This window comes from Cebus imitator, unplaced genomic scaffold (genome assembly GCF_001604975.1).
Source record: "Cebus imitator isolate Cc_AM_T3 unplaced genomic scaffold, Cebus_imitator-1.0 Scaffold18, whole genome shotgun sequence".
NCBI lineage: Eukaryota > Metazoa > Chordata > Mammalia > Primates > Cebidae > Cebus > Cebus imitator.
Genome location: NW_016107333.1, coordinates 19,010,460 through 19,023,344, shown reverse-complemented (window position 1 = coordinate 19,023,344; position 12,885 = coordinate 19,010,460).

Here is a 12,885-nt window from a genome sequence, read left to right as displayed (position 1 = left end):
CACCATGTTGACCAGGATGGTCTTGATCTCTTGACCTCGTGATCCACCCGCCTCGGCCTCCCAAAGTGCTGGGATTACAGGCTTGAGCCACCGCGCCCAGCATAAAATGCTCTTTCTTTTTTTTTTGACAGAGTCTTGCTCTGTCACCCAGGCTGGAGTGCAACAGTGCAATCTTGGCTCACTGCAACCTTCGCCTCCCAGGTTCCAGCGATTCCCCTGGCTCAGCCTCCCAAGTAGCTGGGACTGCAGGCATGCGCCACCATACCCAGCTAATTTTTGTATTTTTAGTAAAGATGGGGTATCAGCATGTTGGCCAGGCTGGTCTCGGACTCCTGATCTCAGGTGATCCACCCTCCTTGGCCTCCCAAAGTGCTGGAATTATAGGCGTGAGCCACCATGCCTGGCCAAAATGCTCTTACTTTCTAATATATGTCTCCAAGACATAAAATTGAACTGCTTTGTAAACTATTTCATATCCTTATTAATATAATTCATATATTTTATTTTTAAAATGAAAGGAGAGTAAAGAAAAAAATATTTTTTAATTTTTATGCTGTAAAAAAATTATTACGCTATAGACCTCCTCTGTAGACAAAGAAAATTTTAAAAGGTCAGCTTACCATGTTTCATTAAAAAATTGGCAGTTCTGTTCCTTAGCAATTATTGCTTGAAGAAAAGAATAAAACAAAATAAAGTAAGTTGACAATTCTGAAAAAGTTTAATATTTAAAAAGCAAAATTAAATTCAATCTCTAATTTGATTCTACATAAGATTTTGCTCAAAAATATTTTCTGAAAATATCTTATATAAACCAAGAGTACTTCCTCATCTTTGATGAGTACAGATTTTCTTTCTACAAAATATTCTACAAACATTTCTTTTTCTTTTCCATTATTACAAAATGTTCTAAAATATTAAAGCAGCTATATATATTAACTACCTAACCTGCTTGATTGATAAGAGAAAGTAGAAATAACTCAAAAGTATATTTAAGTATTTGCAAATTATTTTAAGTATTTTAAAATTCTGAAAATCAAAATCCTTTTTACATTAGCATAGCCTTATAAAAGTAGGACTTTTTTAAAAAAAACCCTTCTTTGGTATCATACTGCCTTCTGATAATCCAGCATAAGCTGTCCCTTTCCTCCCATGAAAATTGAACTTACATTGCAAATAAAATTCAGCCTGCAGACTATACTTGGACTTGCTTGAATCCTAGGTTAAGAAAACTGGTCTATAATTTTGTTATCTACTTTCTCATCTCTAAGTATTCCTGATTTTGCTTTAGATACACAATTATCCCATAGACCCACAATTAAATGCCTTTAACACTGTGCTCTATAGACCAAAACAACAAGCAAACAAAGAAAAACCAACCCACATAATAAAAAGAACTCTGGTGGGTCCAAAATTGCTTATCATTTCATTAAGTAAACCCAGCAATTCTTTTTACGCAAGCATGTATCTTCTTAGTATTTATACCGCAAACACAATGTGTTTACTCTTCAGTGTTTAATGCTGAATAATAAAATAAGATGTAATCTAAGGCTGACATTATACCCATCCATCATATATCAACATAATATGTCAAACATCAAAATTCTATGTGGCTCTTGGAAATCACTTCATCATGTCACTTAAAATAGAAGAAAATCCAGAAATCACTCTTTGGGCCATGGTTGTTAGTGAATATTATCAGTAGCACATATTTTTAAAAAGCCAATTCAATGACTTTCAGTTAACTGCTTTGACTCAAAAGTGCAGAAGCACTGAAAGTTGTATTTTGAATTAAATATTTAAAATGAACATGTTCTCTTTGACTAAAATGCTCCATAAGACTATTGCAACTGTTAAAAGAAGTAAATCTAAAAGGAAGAATAAAGCTCAAAAACATTATTGATTACTATGATTGCTTACTATTTCTTGCATCTGAACATGCAGACAATGAGAAACACTCATTAGGCCAAGGGGAAAAATGAACAGTGATTAGAAGACATTTAGAAAAACATAAGCTGAGCACTTACCGGGAAGATACTTCAACCCTTTATAGAGATGTTTCATTAATATCAGAATTGGAAATTCAATGGTAGGCTATCATGAAAATAAAAAATTATTTTCCAGGGTAATGGCTCTGATAAAAAAAAGTAATAATTTTTTAAAGATCAGAATTGTTTAGACACAACCATCAAGAACACACTGGCAGAGTTGCATTAAATAGCTGTTTTTAAGGAAGTTCTTCAAAAGGGGGTTTTTTTTAAAAGATACAGTGCCTTCACAATTTCTATGTCATGATACGACCAGTAGACACTAGGGGCTATTATTTTGAAGAGGCATATAAAAGTTTGCATCCCATCAGCCAAAAAGCAAAAAGCATTAGAACAAACCCCATGAAACCCCCGCCCAACTCGGGTTGCAGCTCTTCAGATTGCATAGCCCCACTGGAAACTTCTAACCCAGGCAACTCAGGTCCACCCTTCTTTTTTTAAAATTCATATTACTTCTCTCCCAATTCTGGACTCTATACTCTCTTTCTTGCCTGGACTGTTAACAGCCTTCACTCTGGACTCTCCAAATCAGTCTTTTCTCCTAAACCACTTTACTTACACTGCCATTCAATGATGGCCTTACTTAGAGAACTTAAAGGCTTAGGCCCTTGCCCTCGCATTCAAGGCTCTTGAGCTTCATCCTGCCACTCACTTGAGTGGGGAAAATGGATTCCATGCTCTTGCTTTCCTCCACACCTAAACTCAGTGGGGGCTCCAAAATGGTTAGGAGAAGCTTATGGGTGACCATGTGGTTGGACATACCTGAGGCTGCTGCATTTCTAATGCAGATCCAGTTCTCTTACTTGGGTCAAAGGTTTATTTGGCGAGCCTCCGATGGAAATTATGGGCTGCTCCCTCCACCTATAATACTTTCTTCCCGGTTCATCCCCCTGCAGATTCACCCATTTTATGTTACCTGTCCATCAGTGTCCAAAGCAGCATCCACTTGCACACGGTGGAAATAACCTTCCCCTCCACTGAAATACGTCTTAACCTGTAACCTGCCATTTTAATAGCTGTCACATTTGGCCAGGGGGAAAACCGCCTAAGAATTTTTTGTAAACCTTGTGGGTGGGGAGAATGTGGAGGTCTATGATTTCAAAGCTGCCAGTAATTTCTGTTTTGCATTGTTGGAGCCTGACCTCACCTTTGATATGGGACTATTGTTTTGGACCTATTGCTTTTTGGAACGAATTTGTTATGCAAATGTAAACACATAGTCCTTCTTCTGATATGTAGATCTTATAGTCACAAGTATAAAATTGTAATCGCTAACCTTGATTTGTTCTTAATCTGTGTCAGTCTACACCCTTTTCAAGCCAATTTATTTGGTTCATTCATTCAACAAATATATATTGCTGAGCTTTTCACTCTTCTGTCCCGTGTCCAGGAGCTACAGCCCTGAACAAGTCCTTATGAGAAGAAATGATTTTTTTTAAAAATAAACACATTAGTAAAGTATTAGATAAAAAGTGTCGAAAACAATAAAACAAAAGAGAAAGATGATGAAGAGAATGTGTGAATAGCCAGGAAAAATCTCTGAAGAGGAAACTGTTGTGAGCTGAAACCCAAGAGAAGACTTAGGAGTGAGCAGGCAGGCATGGTGTCTGCTGCCTATGTCCCCACTAAGCAGCTATGTGGGAGGATGGCTTGAGGCCAGGAGTTCAAGACCAGCCTGGACAGTACAGTAAAACCCCCGAGCCCTGCCTCCCCGTCCTGTCTTTAAAAAAAAAAATGAAGGCGTGAGCAAAACAAAAAGCAAAGATGCAAATATTTGGAGGAGCACCTCTTGGCAGAGGAAACAGCAGGTGCAAAGAGCTGGGAATGGAAATGAGTTTGGCAATCAAGACACAGAAAAAAAGCAGGAGGAGGAGTGCAGGCTGAAGGAAAATGCACCTGGGGGATAAGAGGCGAAGTTGGAAAAGAAAGAGGCAGGATCAGATCAACTTACACATCAAGCCCTAAAGGAATCAAAAGTCATGTATGGTAGTGGTTACCTCTGTACCCCGTGTCACCGATGAGGAATCTAAACTGAAGTTCAAAGATGTTTTGTGATTTTTCCCTAAGGTTCAACTGTTAGTGAGGTGGGCTGAGCCAGAGCCAAATTTGGGTTAATTCCACTTCATGTGCACACTCTCAGCCCTGGAGCCCTGTGTGTGCATGCAGTTGAGGCTGCCTTCGACTAGGTGCTCAGTCCCAATGGCAAAGTCCACAGCACCCAGCCTATGCATGCCATATATTAATACTACAGGTGTGGTGAGTATTTGCTGTTTGAAATTAATGCAAACACAAACACAGCAAACTTTCTTTTTTTTTGAGACAGAGTCTCCCTCAGTCCCCCAGGCTAGAGTGCAATCCTGCAATCTCGGCTTATTACAACTTCCACCTCCTGGGTTCAGTCCCCCAGGCTGAAGTGCAACCGAGCAACTTCCACCTCCTGGGTTCAAGTGATTCTCCTGCCTCAGCCTGCCCAGTAGCTGGGATTACAGGAGCGCGCCACCACGCCTGGCTAATATTTGCATTTTTAGTAGAGACAGGGTTTCACCAGGTAGACCAGGCTGGTCTCAAACTCCTGACCTGAGGTGATCCAAAACTCCTGACCTCAGGTGATCCATTCGCCTCAGCCTCCCAAAATGCTGGGATTACGGGTGTGGGCCACCATGCCCAGCCTAAATTTTCTTTTACTTTTTTTTACTTTTTAAATTTTTATTTTTATTTCTCAGACGAAGTCTCTGTCTGTTGCCCATGCTTCAGTGCAGTGGCATGATCTCGGCTCACTGCAACCTCTGCCTGCCGGGTTCAAGTGATTCTCCTGCCTCAGCCTCCAGAATACCTGAGATTACAGGCCCATGCCACCACGCAGGCTAATTTTTGTATTTTTAGTAGAGACACGGTTTCACCATGTTGGCCAGGCTGGTTTCAAACTCCTGACCTCAGGTGATATGCCTGCCTCAGACTCCCAAAGTGCTGGGATTATAGGCGTGAGCTACCATGCCCAGCCTGTATTTTTTTTAAAATGTAAATAAAGCCCGATAGTTCTAGTTGAAATCTCATCCAAGTACTAAACTGGCCCTACCCTTCTTGATGTCCGAAATCAGAAGAGATCAGGCCTGATCCTGTTCAGGGGGTTATGGCCATAAACAAGTAAACTTTTTTTTTTTTTTTTTTTTTTGAGACTGAGTCTCCCTCTGTTGCCCAGGCTGGAGTGCAGTGTCGCAATCTCTGCTCACTGCCACCTCTGCCTCCTGGGTTCAAGTGATTCTCCTGTTTCACCCTCCTGAGTAGCTGGGACTACAGGCTTCCACCACAACGCCCAGCTAAATTTTGTATTTGTAGAAGAGACAAGGTTTCACCATGTTGGCTAGGCTGGTCTCAATCTCCTGACCTCAACTAATTCACCTACCTAGGCCTCCCAAAGTGCTGGGATTACGAAGTGCTGCTGAGCCACCATGCCCGGCCAGCAAGTGAACTGTCTAAACTAGCATTTTCCCAACTATTGTCTCCAGAGTTTGATTATGCAGGATGTTAATAAATAAACCTTGCAAAAATGTTGAGTGGAAGCTAGGGTTGCTGCCTAGAGCTTCCTTAGTGAAACCAATGAGTGTGTTGAATTTTTCTTTTTTTAAGGTAGGCTCTCACTCTGTCGCCCAGGCTGGAGTATGGTGGCGCAATCATAACTCACTGTAGCCTCAGTCTCTTAGGCTCAAGTGATCCTCCTGCCTCAACCTCCCAAGTAGCTGGGACTGCAGGCAGGCTCCACCATGCTAAGCAAATTTTTAACTTTTTTCTAGAGATGGGGGGTGTCTCACCATGTTGCCCAGACTGGTCTTGAACTCCTGGGCTCAAGTCATTCTCCTGCCTCGGCCCCACCAAAGTACTGGGAATATAGGTGTGAGACACTGCATTCAGCCTGTTGTTGGATTTTAAATATATATATATATGTAAAATCACTACTTCGCTGGCACCTCATTGGGGACCGTGAGAATGGGTCTGTTGTCCCATCTTTCTCTGTGCAGCTGAGTTGTTCCCTACTAGTCCTGTGTCAGAGAAGTTTCCTCTGTGGATATGAACACTGGTAGGAGCCATTAAAGTAATTATGATCAATACATAGACTGTATGGGGAATAAACACACATTATGATAGCTGTTATATCACTGAAGTGCTCACATACACACACACACCCACACATATATATATATGTACACATACATACAACCCTATATTACAGATAAGAAAACAGAAATGCAGCTCTAGCGTCCTCTGATGTGAAGAAAAGATAATGCAGTAGACTTTTAGCATTTTCGAAGTAAAAACTCCTATTTCTTGAGAATCCAATGAAAGCCAGCAGTTATTTTCCCAGGAATATGCTGTCAGCACACATTCCCAGGCAAACCCTCCCAGTAGGGCCACCACTACAGTATTTATTTAATATATGGACACCAGTGTTTCCCTCAACTCCAAAAATGAGCTAAATAACAAGCTAAGGGCTCTGAAGAGAGGATCCCTGATTGACAGAGTTGCTTTTGCAGAAGTTCATTGTCCTCAGTGGCAATGGAGATTATTTTAGAAAATCTTAAGCAACACATGTGCTGGCGTACAAATCATATGGTGCCATGCTTCAGGTGGTGAGAATAGGGAACTGCAGAACCCAAAAAGGGAGATCAAGTTCAAGCTTTTATCATTCTTCACAGTTTTTACTTAAATAATTCAATTGTTGAAGTGACTAAAGAATTGGGTGTTAATCTTGGCAAAATCTTTGGAAATCTTAATAAGGAAATAATAAAGATTGTTAGTAGACTGGGGAGAAGGTGCTAGAAAATTCCTCATGTTTGGCTGGGTGCAGTGGCTCACGCCTATAATCTTATCACTTTGGGTGGCTGAAGTGGGAGGATTGCTTGAGGCCAGGAGTTCAAGATCAGCCTGGTCAACATAGTGATACCTCATCTCTGTTATTTAAAAAAAAAGAAAAGAAAAAGAAAGGAAGCCTGGGTGCGGTGGGTCACGCCTGTAATCCCAACACTTTAGGAGGTCGAGTCAGGCAGATCACAACCTGACCAACATGGAGAAACCCTGTCTCTACTAAAAATACAAAATTAGCCGGGTGTGGCGGCTCATGCCTGTAATTCCAGCTACTCAGGAGGCTGAGGCAGGAGAATTGCTTGAGCCCAGAGGTGGAGGTTGCAGTGAGCAGAGATTGCACCATTGCACTCCAGCCGGGGTAACAAGAGGGAGACTCCGTATCTAAAAAAAAAAAAAAAAAAAAAAAATTCTAGGTCTTGCTTTTTAAATTACCCTCATTTTACAGATGAAGAAACAGAGGCTCAGGGAGGCTAAGTAGCATATTCAAGGTCACACAGCTAGGAAGAGATAGAGGTGGAGGTTTTCAGACCAGTTCTACCTGACTCTAACCAAAGGTTTTTAACCATTCTGCCTGACTTTGCTTCCTTATTTGAAATGAGGATGAGAAGAATGTGATAACAATGGCCTTATGTCCTACAGCTCTTGAGAGCTTTCATATGTTTGAGAACAGTAGTAAACACACATCACGATAGCTGTTATATCCCTGAAGTGCTCTTCTTCTGCTTTTACCATGTTGGGAGCTGCAGCCTGGCTGGTAAGTGGCAGAACCAGGGCTCAAACACAGTTCTTCCGTTGCCATGTCTGGTACCTCTTCCTAATCATCAGGTTGCACAACTATTCCCCATACGGTCTATGTATTGATCATGATTACCTTAATGGCTCCTACCAGTGTTCATATCCACAGAGGAAACTTCTCTGACACAGGACTAGTAGGGAACAACTCAGCTGCACAGAGAAAGATGGGACAACAGACCCATTCTCATGGTCCCCAATGAGGTGCCAGCGAAGTAGTGATTTTCTTTTTGTTGTTGTTGTTGTTTTTTGAGAAGTCTCACTCTGTCACTCAGGCTGCAGGCTAGAGTGCCATGGCTGGCACGATCTCGGCTCACTGCAACCTCTGCCTCCTGGGCTCAAGCGATTCTCCTGCCTCAGCCTCCTGAGTAGCTGAGACTACTCAGCGTACGCCACCACACCCAGCTAATTTTTGTATTTTTAGTAGAGATGGGGTTTCACCACGTTGGCCAGGATGGTCTCAATCTCTTGACCTCATGATCCGCCCGCCTCAGCCTCCCAAAGTGCTGAGATTAAAAGTGTGAGCCACAGCATGCTATAGTGATTTATTATTATTATTTTTTGAGATGGAGTCTTTCCGAAATAGTGATTTTTTTTAGTCCTGTGTTCTGAACCATGGTTGATTGTGCAAAGGCACTTTCTAGTCTTCCTAAAGCAGCTGAATTCTGATGACCTACTGGTGTATCTTATTGTATTCTAAGTTGCAGCCAAATTTTTTTTCTTGTTTTTTAGACAGAGTCTCTCTCAGTCACTAGGCTGGAGGGCAGTGGCACGATGTTGGCTCACTGCAACCTCTGCCTCCTGGGTTGAAGCAGTTCTCCCGCCTCAGCCTCCTGAGTAGCTGGGACTACAGGTGTGCGCCACCACACCTGGTTAATTTTTATATTTTTAGTACAGACGGGGTTTCACCATGTTGGCCATGCTGGCCTCGAACTCCTGACCTCATTAACTGCCTGCCTTGGCCTCCCAAAGTGCTGGGATTACAGGCATGAGCTACCAAACCTGGCCTTTTTTCTTCTGTTTAAATTAGCCCTGAATCATAGTGGCTCATGCCTATAATCTCAGCACTTTGGGAGGTTGAGGTGGGCAGATCACCTGAGGTCAGGAGTTCGAGAACAGCCTGGCCACCATGGTGAAATCCCATCTCTACTAAAAATACAAAAATTGGATTGACATGGTGGCATGCACCTGTAATCCAAGCTACTTGGGAGGCTGAGGCAGGAGAATTGATTGAACCCAGGTGGCAGAGGTTGCAGTGAGCCGAGATGATGCCACTGTACTCCAGCCTGGAGAACAAAGAAAGACTCCATCTCAAAAAATAATAATAAGGCCAGCACGGTGAGGCTGGAGAATTGCTTGAACCTGGGAGGCAGAGATTGCAGTGAGCCAACTACAGGTGCACACCAGCACACCAGGCTAATTTTTGTATTTTTTGTAGAGACGAGATTTCACCCTGACGCCCAGGCTGTTCTACCAAATTATTTATGCATCTTTATCCTAAGCCTGAAGAACACATATGTCTCTGCTTCATCCCTTTTGGCCTCAGGAGTTTCTAAACCTAAGCCATTTACCAGCCTGGGAAAGGGAAGAGGAAAATGACTCCTCCTTTCATTTCTTAGTGGTTTTGTAATGCCTATTTTCACTTTCTAGTTTACTAAGAAGACAGACTTGCCAGGAAACAACAGACGCTGGAGAGGATGTGGAGAAATAGGAACACTTTTACACTGTTGGTGGGAGTGTAAATTAGTTCAACCATTGTGGAAGACAACGTGGCGATTCCTTAAGGATCGAGAACTAGAATTACCATTTGACTCAGCAATCTCATTACTGGGTATATACCCAAAGGATTATAAATCATTCTACTATAAAAATACAAGCACACGTATGTTTATTGCAGCACAGTTCACAATAACAAAGAGTTGGAACCAACCCAAATACCCACCAATGATAGACTGGATAAAGAAAATGTAGCATATATACACCATGGAATACTATGCAGCCATAAAAAAGGATGAGTTTATGTCCTTTGCAGGGACATGGATGAAGCTGGAAACCATCATTCTTAGCAAACTAATACAAGAACAGAAAACCAAACACTGCATGTTCTCACTCATAAGTGGAAGTTGAACAATGAGAACACATGGAAACAGGGAGGGGAACATCACACACTGGGTCTGTCGGGGTGGGGGACTAGGGAAGGGGTAACATTAGGAGAAATACCTAATGTAGATGATGGGTTGATGGGTGCAGCATATCACCATGGCACATGTATATCTATGTAACAAACCTGCGTGTACCCCAGAACTTAAAGTATAATTTTTAAAAAAAGAAAACATGAATAATAAAAGATAGGGTGGCTTGAGTAAGATGAATGTGGCGGAAAATAAAAGACATATGAGGTCAAAGAAGAAATAGCTCAAAAGAGAGATGAGCAGCACTTGGTGGAGGAGGCAGGATTGATCCGAGTCCCGGAGTATAGATGTAATTCTAAGAGAGGAAGGAGAAGGATAACAGCATTTTCGAAGAACAGGGCATGTGCCAAGTAGACGGCTTAGTACATGGTAGAAGCTCAAGTCTTTTTTTGAATAGAGTTGATGATTTAAAAAAAAAAAAGATTCTTTTCTGTGAAAAAAAAAAAAAAAAAAAAAAAAAAAAAAAAAAAGAAGGCAGACTTGCTATTGATTTTGCTTTAAATTTAGGTCCTTTTGGTTAGGAATTTTTTTTTTCTAGCAGTTTGTGAGTGGCAACTCTCCCTGTTTTAACAAAAGTAATTAGCAGGGCAATAATGTCCTTTTTATAGAGAAGCAGCATCCTATTCTTGTAGAAGTTAGCTGGTTAACTGGGAGCAGAGGAGAAGGATGGGGGAATCCTCTAAGCTCAAAGCAGTTTAGGAAACTGGCACATTAATGAGATCCCAAGTTTTAGCTCCATACTTATAACTGGCTATAAATTTCTGGTTCCAGTTGTCATCAGTGAGAATTCACTGCTGGTAGGAATCTAACTTGGTACAACCATTTAAGAAAATAGTCATTAGCAAAGCTTAGCTCACAAGTCCTGTCTCAGGCATATATATAAGAGAAACTCTTATATACAAGTATCAGGACATATGTAGAAAGAAGTTGGTTTTAGCAGCCATGTTTATAAGGAGAAAGAACTACAAACTATATATTTATATCTATCTATAGATATGTAAGTATAGATAAACACAAACATGTATAGGTCTGATAGATAAATACTCACACAGTGACAAGAGAATGAATGAATTGTGGTTTATTCACATAATAGAATAACATAGAAGTGTGAAAATTAATAAACTATAGCTAATTGCAATTACATGGAAGAATCTTGAACACATAATATTCAGTGAAAAAAGGAAAACCTAGAAAAACACTTAAAATATGATGAGATTTCTACAGAGTTCAAAAATAAACAAAACTCTACAATATATTCTTTGTCTATCTCTATCTATCTATCATCAACAATCATGTGTGTGTCTGTGTGTGTGTGTGCATCTGTGTGTGTGTGAGTAAAGCAAGGGAATAATAAGCACAAGATTTTTCTTTTTTTTAAGAAGAAAGAAAGAAAGAAAGAAAAAAGAATGAAGGAGAGGAAGAAAGAGAAAGAGGAAGAGGGAGAGAGAACGGGGGTATTGCTTTATTGCCCGGGTTAGAATGCAGTCTAAAAATGGGTATGCCTATAATTGATAAGCCCAAGACTTAAAGCAATGGATACATTTAAGGATGAGAATGGAGGGAAATAGTCCGTCTGGGGGTGGCACATAGTTTATCAAAACAATTAACTTAGCTGGGTGTGGTGGCTCACCCCTGTAATCCCAGCACTGTGGAAGGCTGGGGGGAGTGGATCAACTGAGGTCAAGAGTTCAAGACCAGCCTGGTCAACACGGCAAAAATCTGTCTCCACTAAAAATACAAAAATTAGCTGGGCATGGTGGTACATGCTTGCAGTCCCAGCTACTTGGGAGGCTGAGGCAGGAGAATCACTTGAACCTAGGAGTCAGAGGTTGCAGCGAGCCAAGATCATGCCACCACAATCCAGCCTGGGTGACAAGAACGAGACTCCACCTCCAAAAAAAAAAAAAAAAATTTCACCCAGGAGATGGGCTCATGGGTGTTTATTTTACTGAAGTATTACATATTTGCTTTTGTATGTTTCAAAAAAATATAACTAATCATAAACATAAAATAATAATGACAAAAAATAATAACTAAAATAATAGACAGTGACAGATAAAAGGAACAAAGCATAAGAGAAGGTCAAAAATGAAAACAAAAAAAATTGTCTCAAAAATAAAAATTAAAAAATAAAGTGCTAGCAGGAAAAAAAAATAAATAAATAATAAAGTCCTATACTCAAATGGGAATCATTTTGCCATCAGATAACACAATACTTAACATATGGACCTTCTCAATTCATGTTTCTTGGTGTGCCAGTATGGGTAAATATGAAAGAAGAAATACTCGATTGAGACAGGAGTCTCACTATGTTGCCAAGGCTGGTTTTGAACTCCTGGGCTCAAGTGATTTTCCCACCTCAGCCTTCCAAGTGAGGAGGAGGAAGCAATCCATTTCTGCACAAAGTCATCGCTATTGTGCAGATGGATGCAGGGTGTGATAGGCCATAAATTTTCTTATCTTTTTTTTTTTTTTCTGACAGAGTCTTGCTCTGTCGCCCAGGCTAGAATGCAGTGGTGCGATCTCGGCTCACTGCAGCTCTGTCTGCTAGGTTCAAGCAAATCCCTGCCTCAGCGTCCTGAGTAGCTGGGATTACAGGCAACTTCCACCACACCCAGCTAACTTTTCTATGTTTAGTGGAAACAGGGTTTCACCATGTTGGCAGGCTGGTCTCGAACTCTTGACCTCAAATGATCCACCTGTCTCAGCCTCCCAAAGTGCTGGGATTACAGGCGTGAGTCACTGTACTTGGCCAATAGGCTGTGAATTTTAGAATATTTCAGAAATGTTCAAGGAGATCAGCCCCCTTGTGAGATGCAGAGACAGATTAAAAGTGGACCAGACAGACAAGATCCAGAACGCTTTACAATGAGCTCTAAAATATTACCACCAATGTAAGGATATTGGTGAAATCTATTTACCAGAATTTCTCTTAAGGACTAGATTATATGTGGTGGGGAAAAAATGTTTGATAAACCATAGAGCAGCTGAGGGAT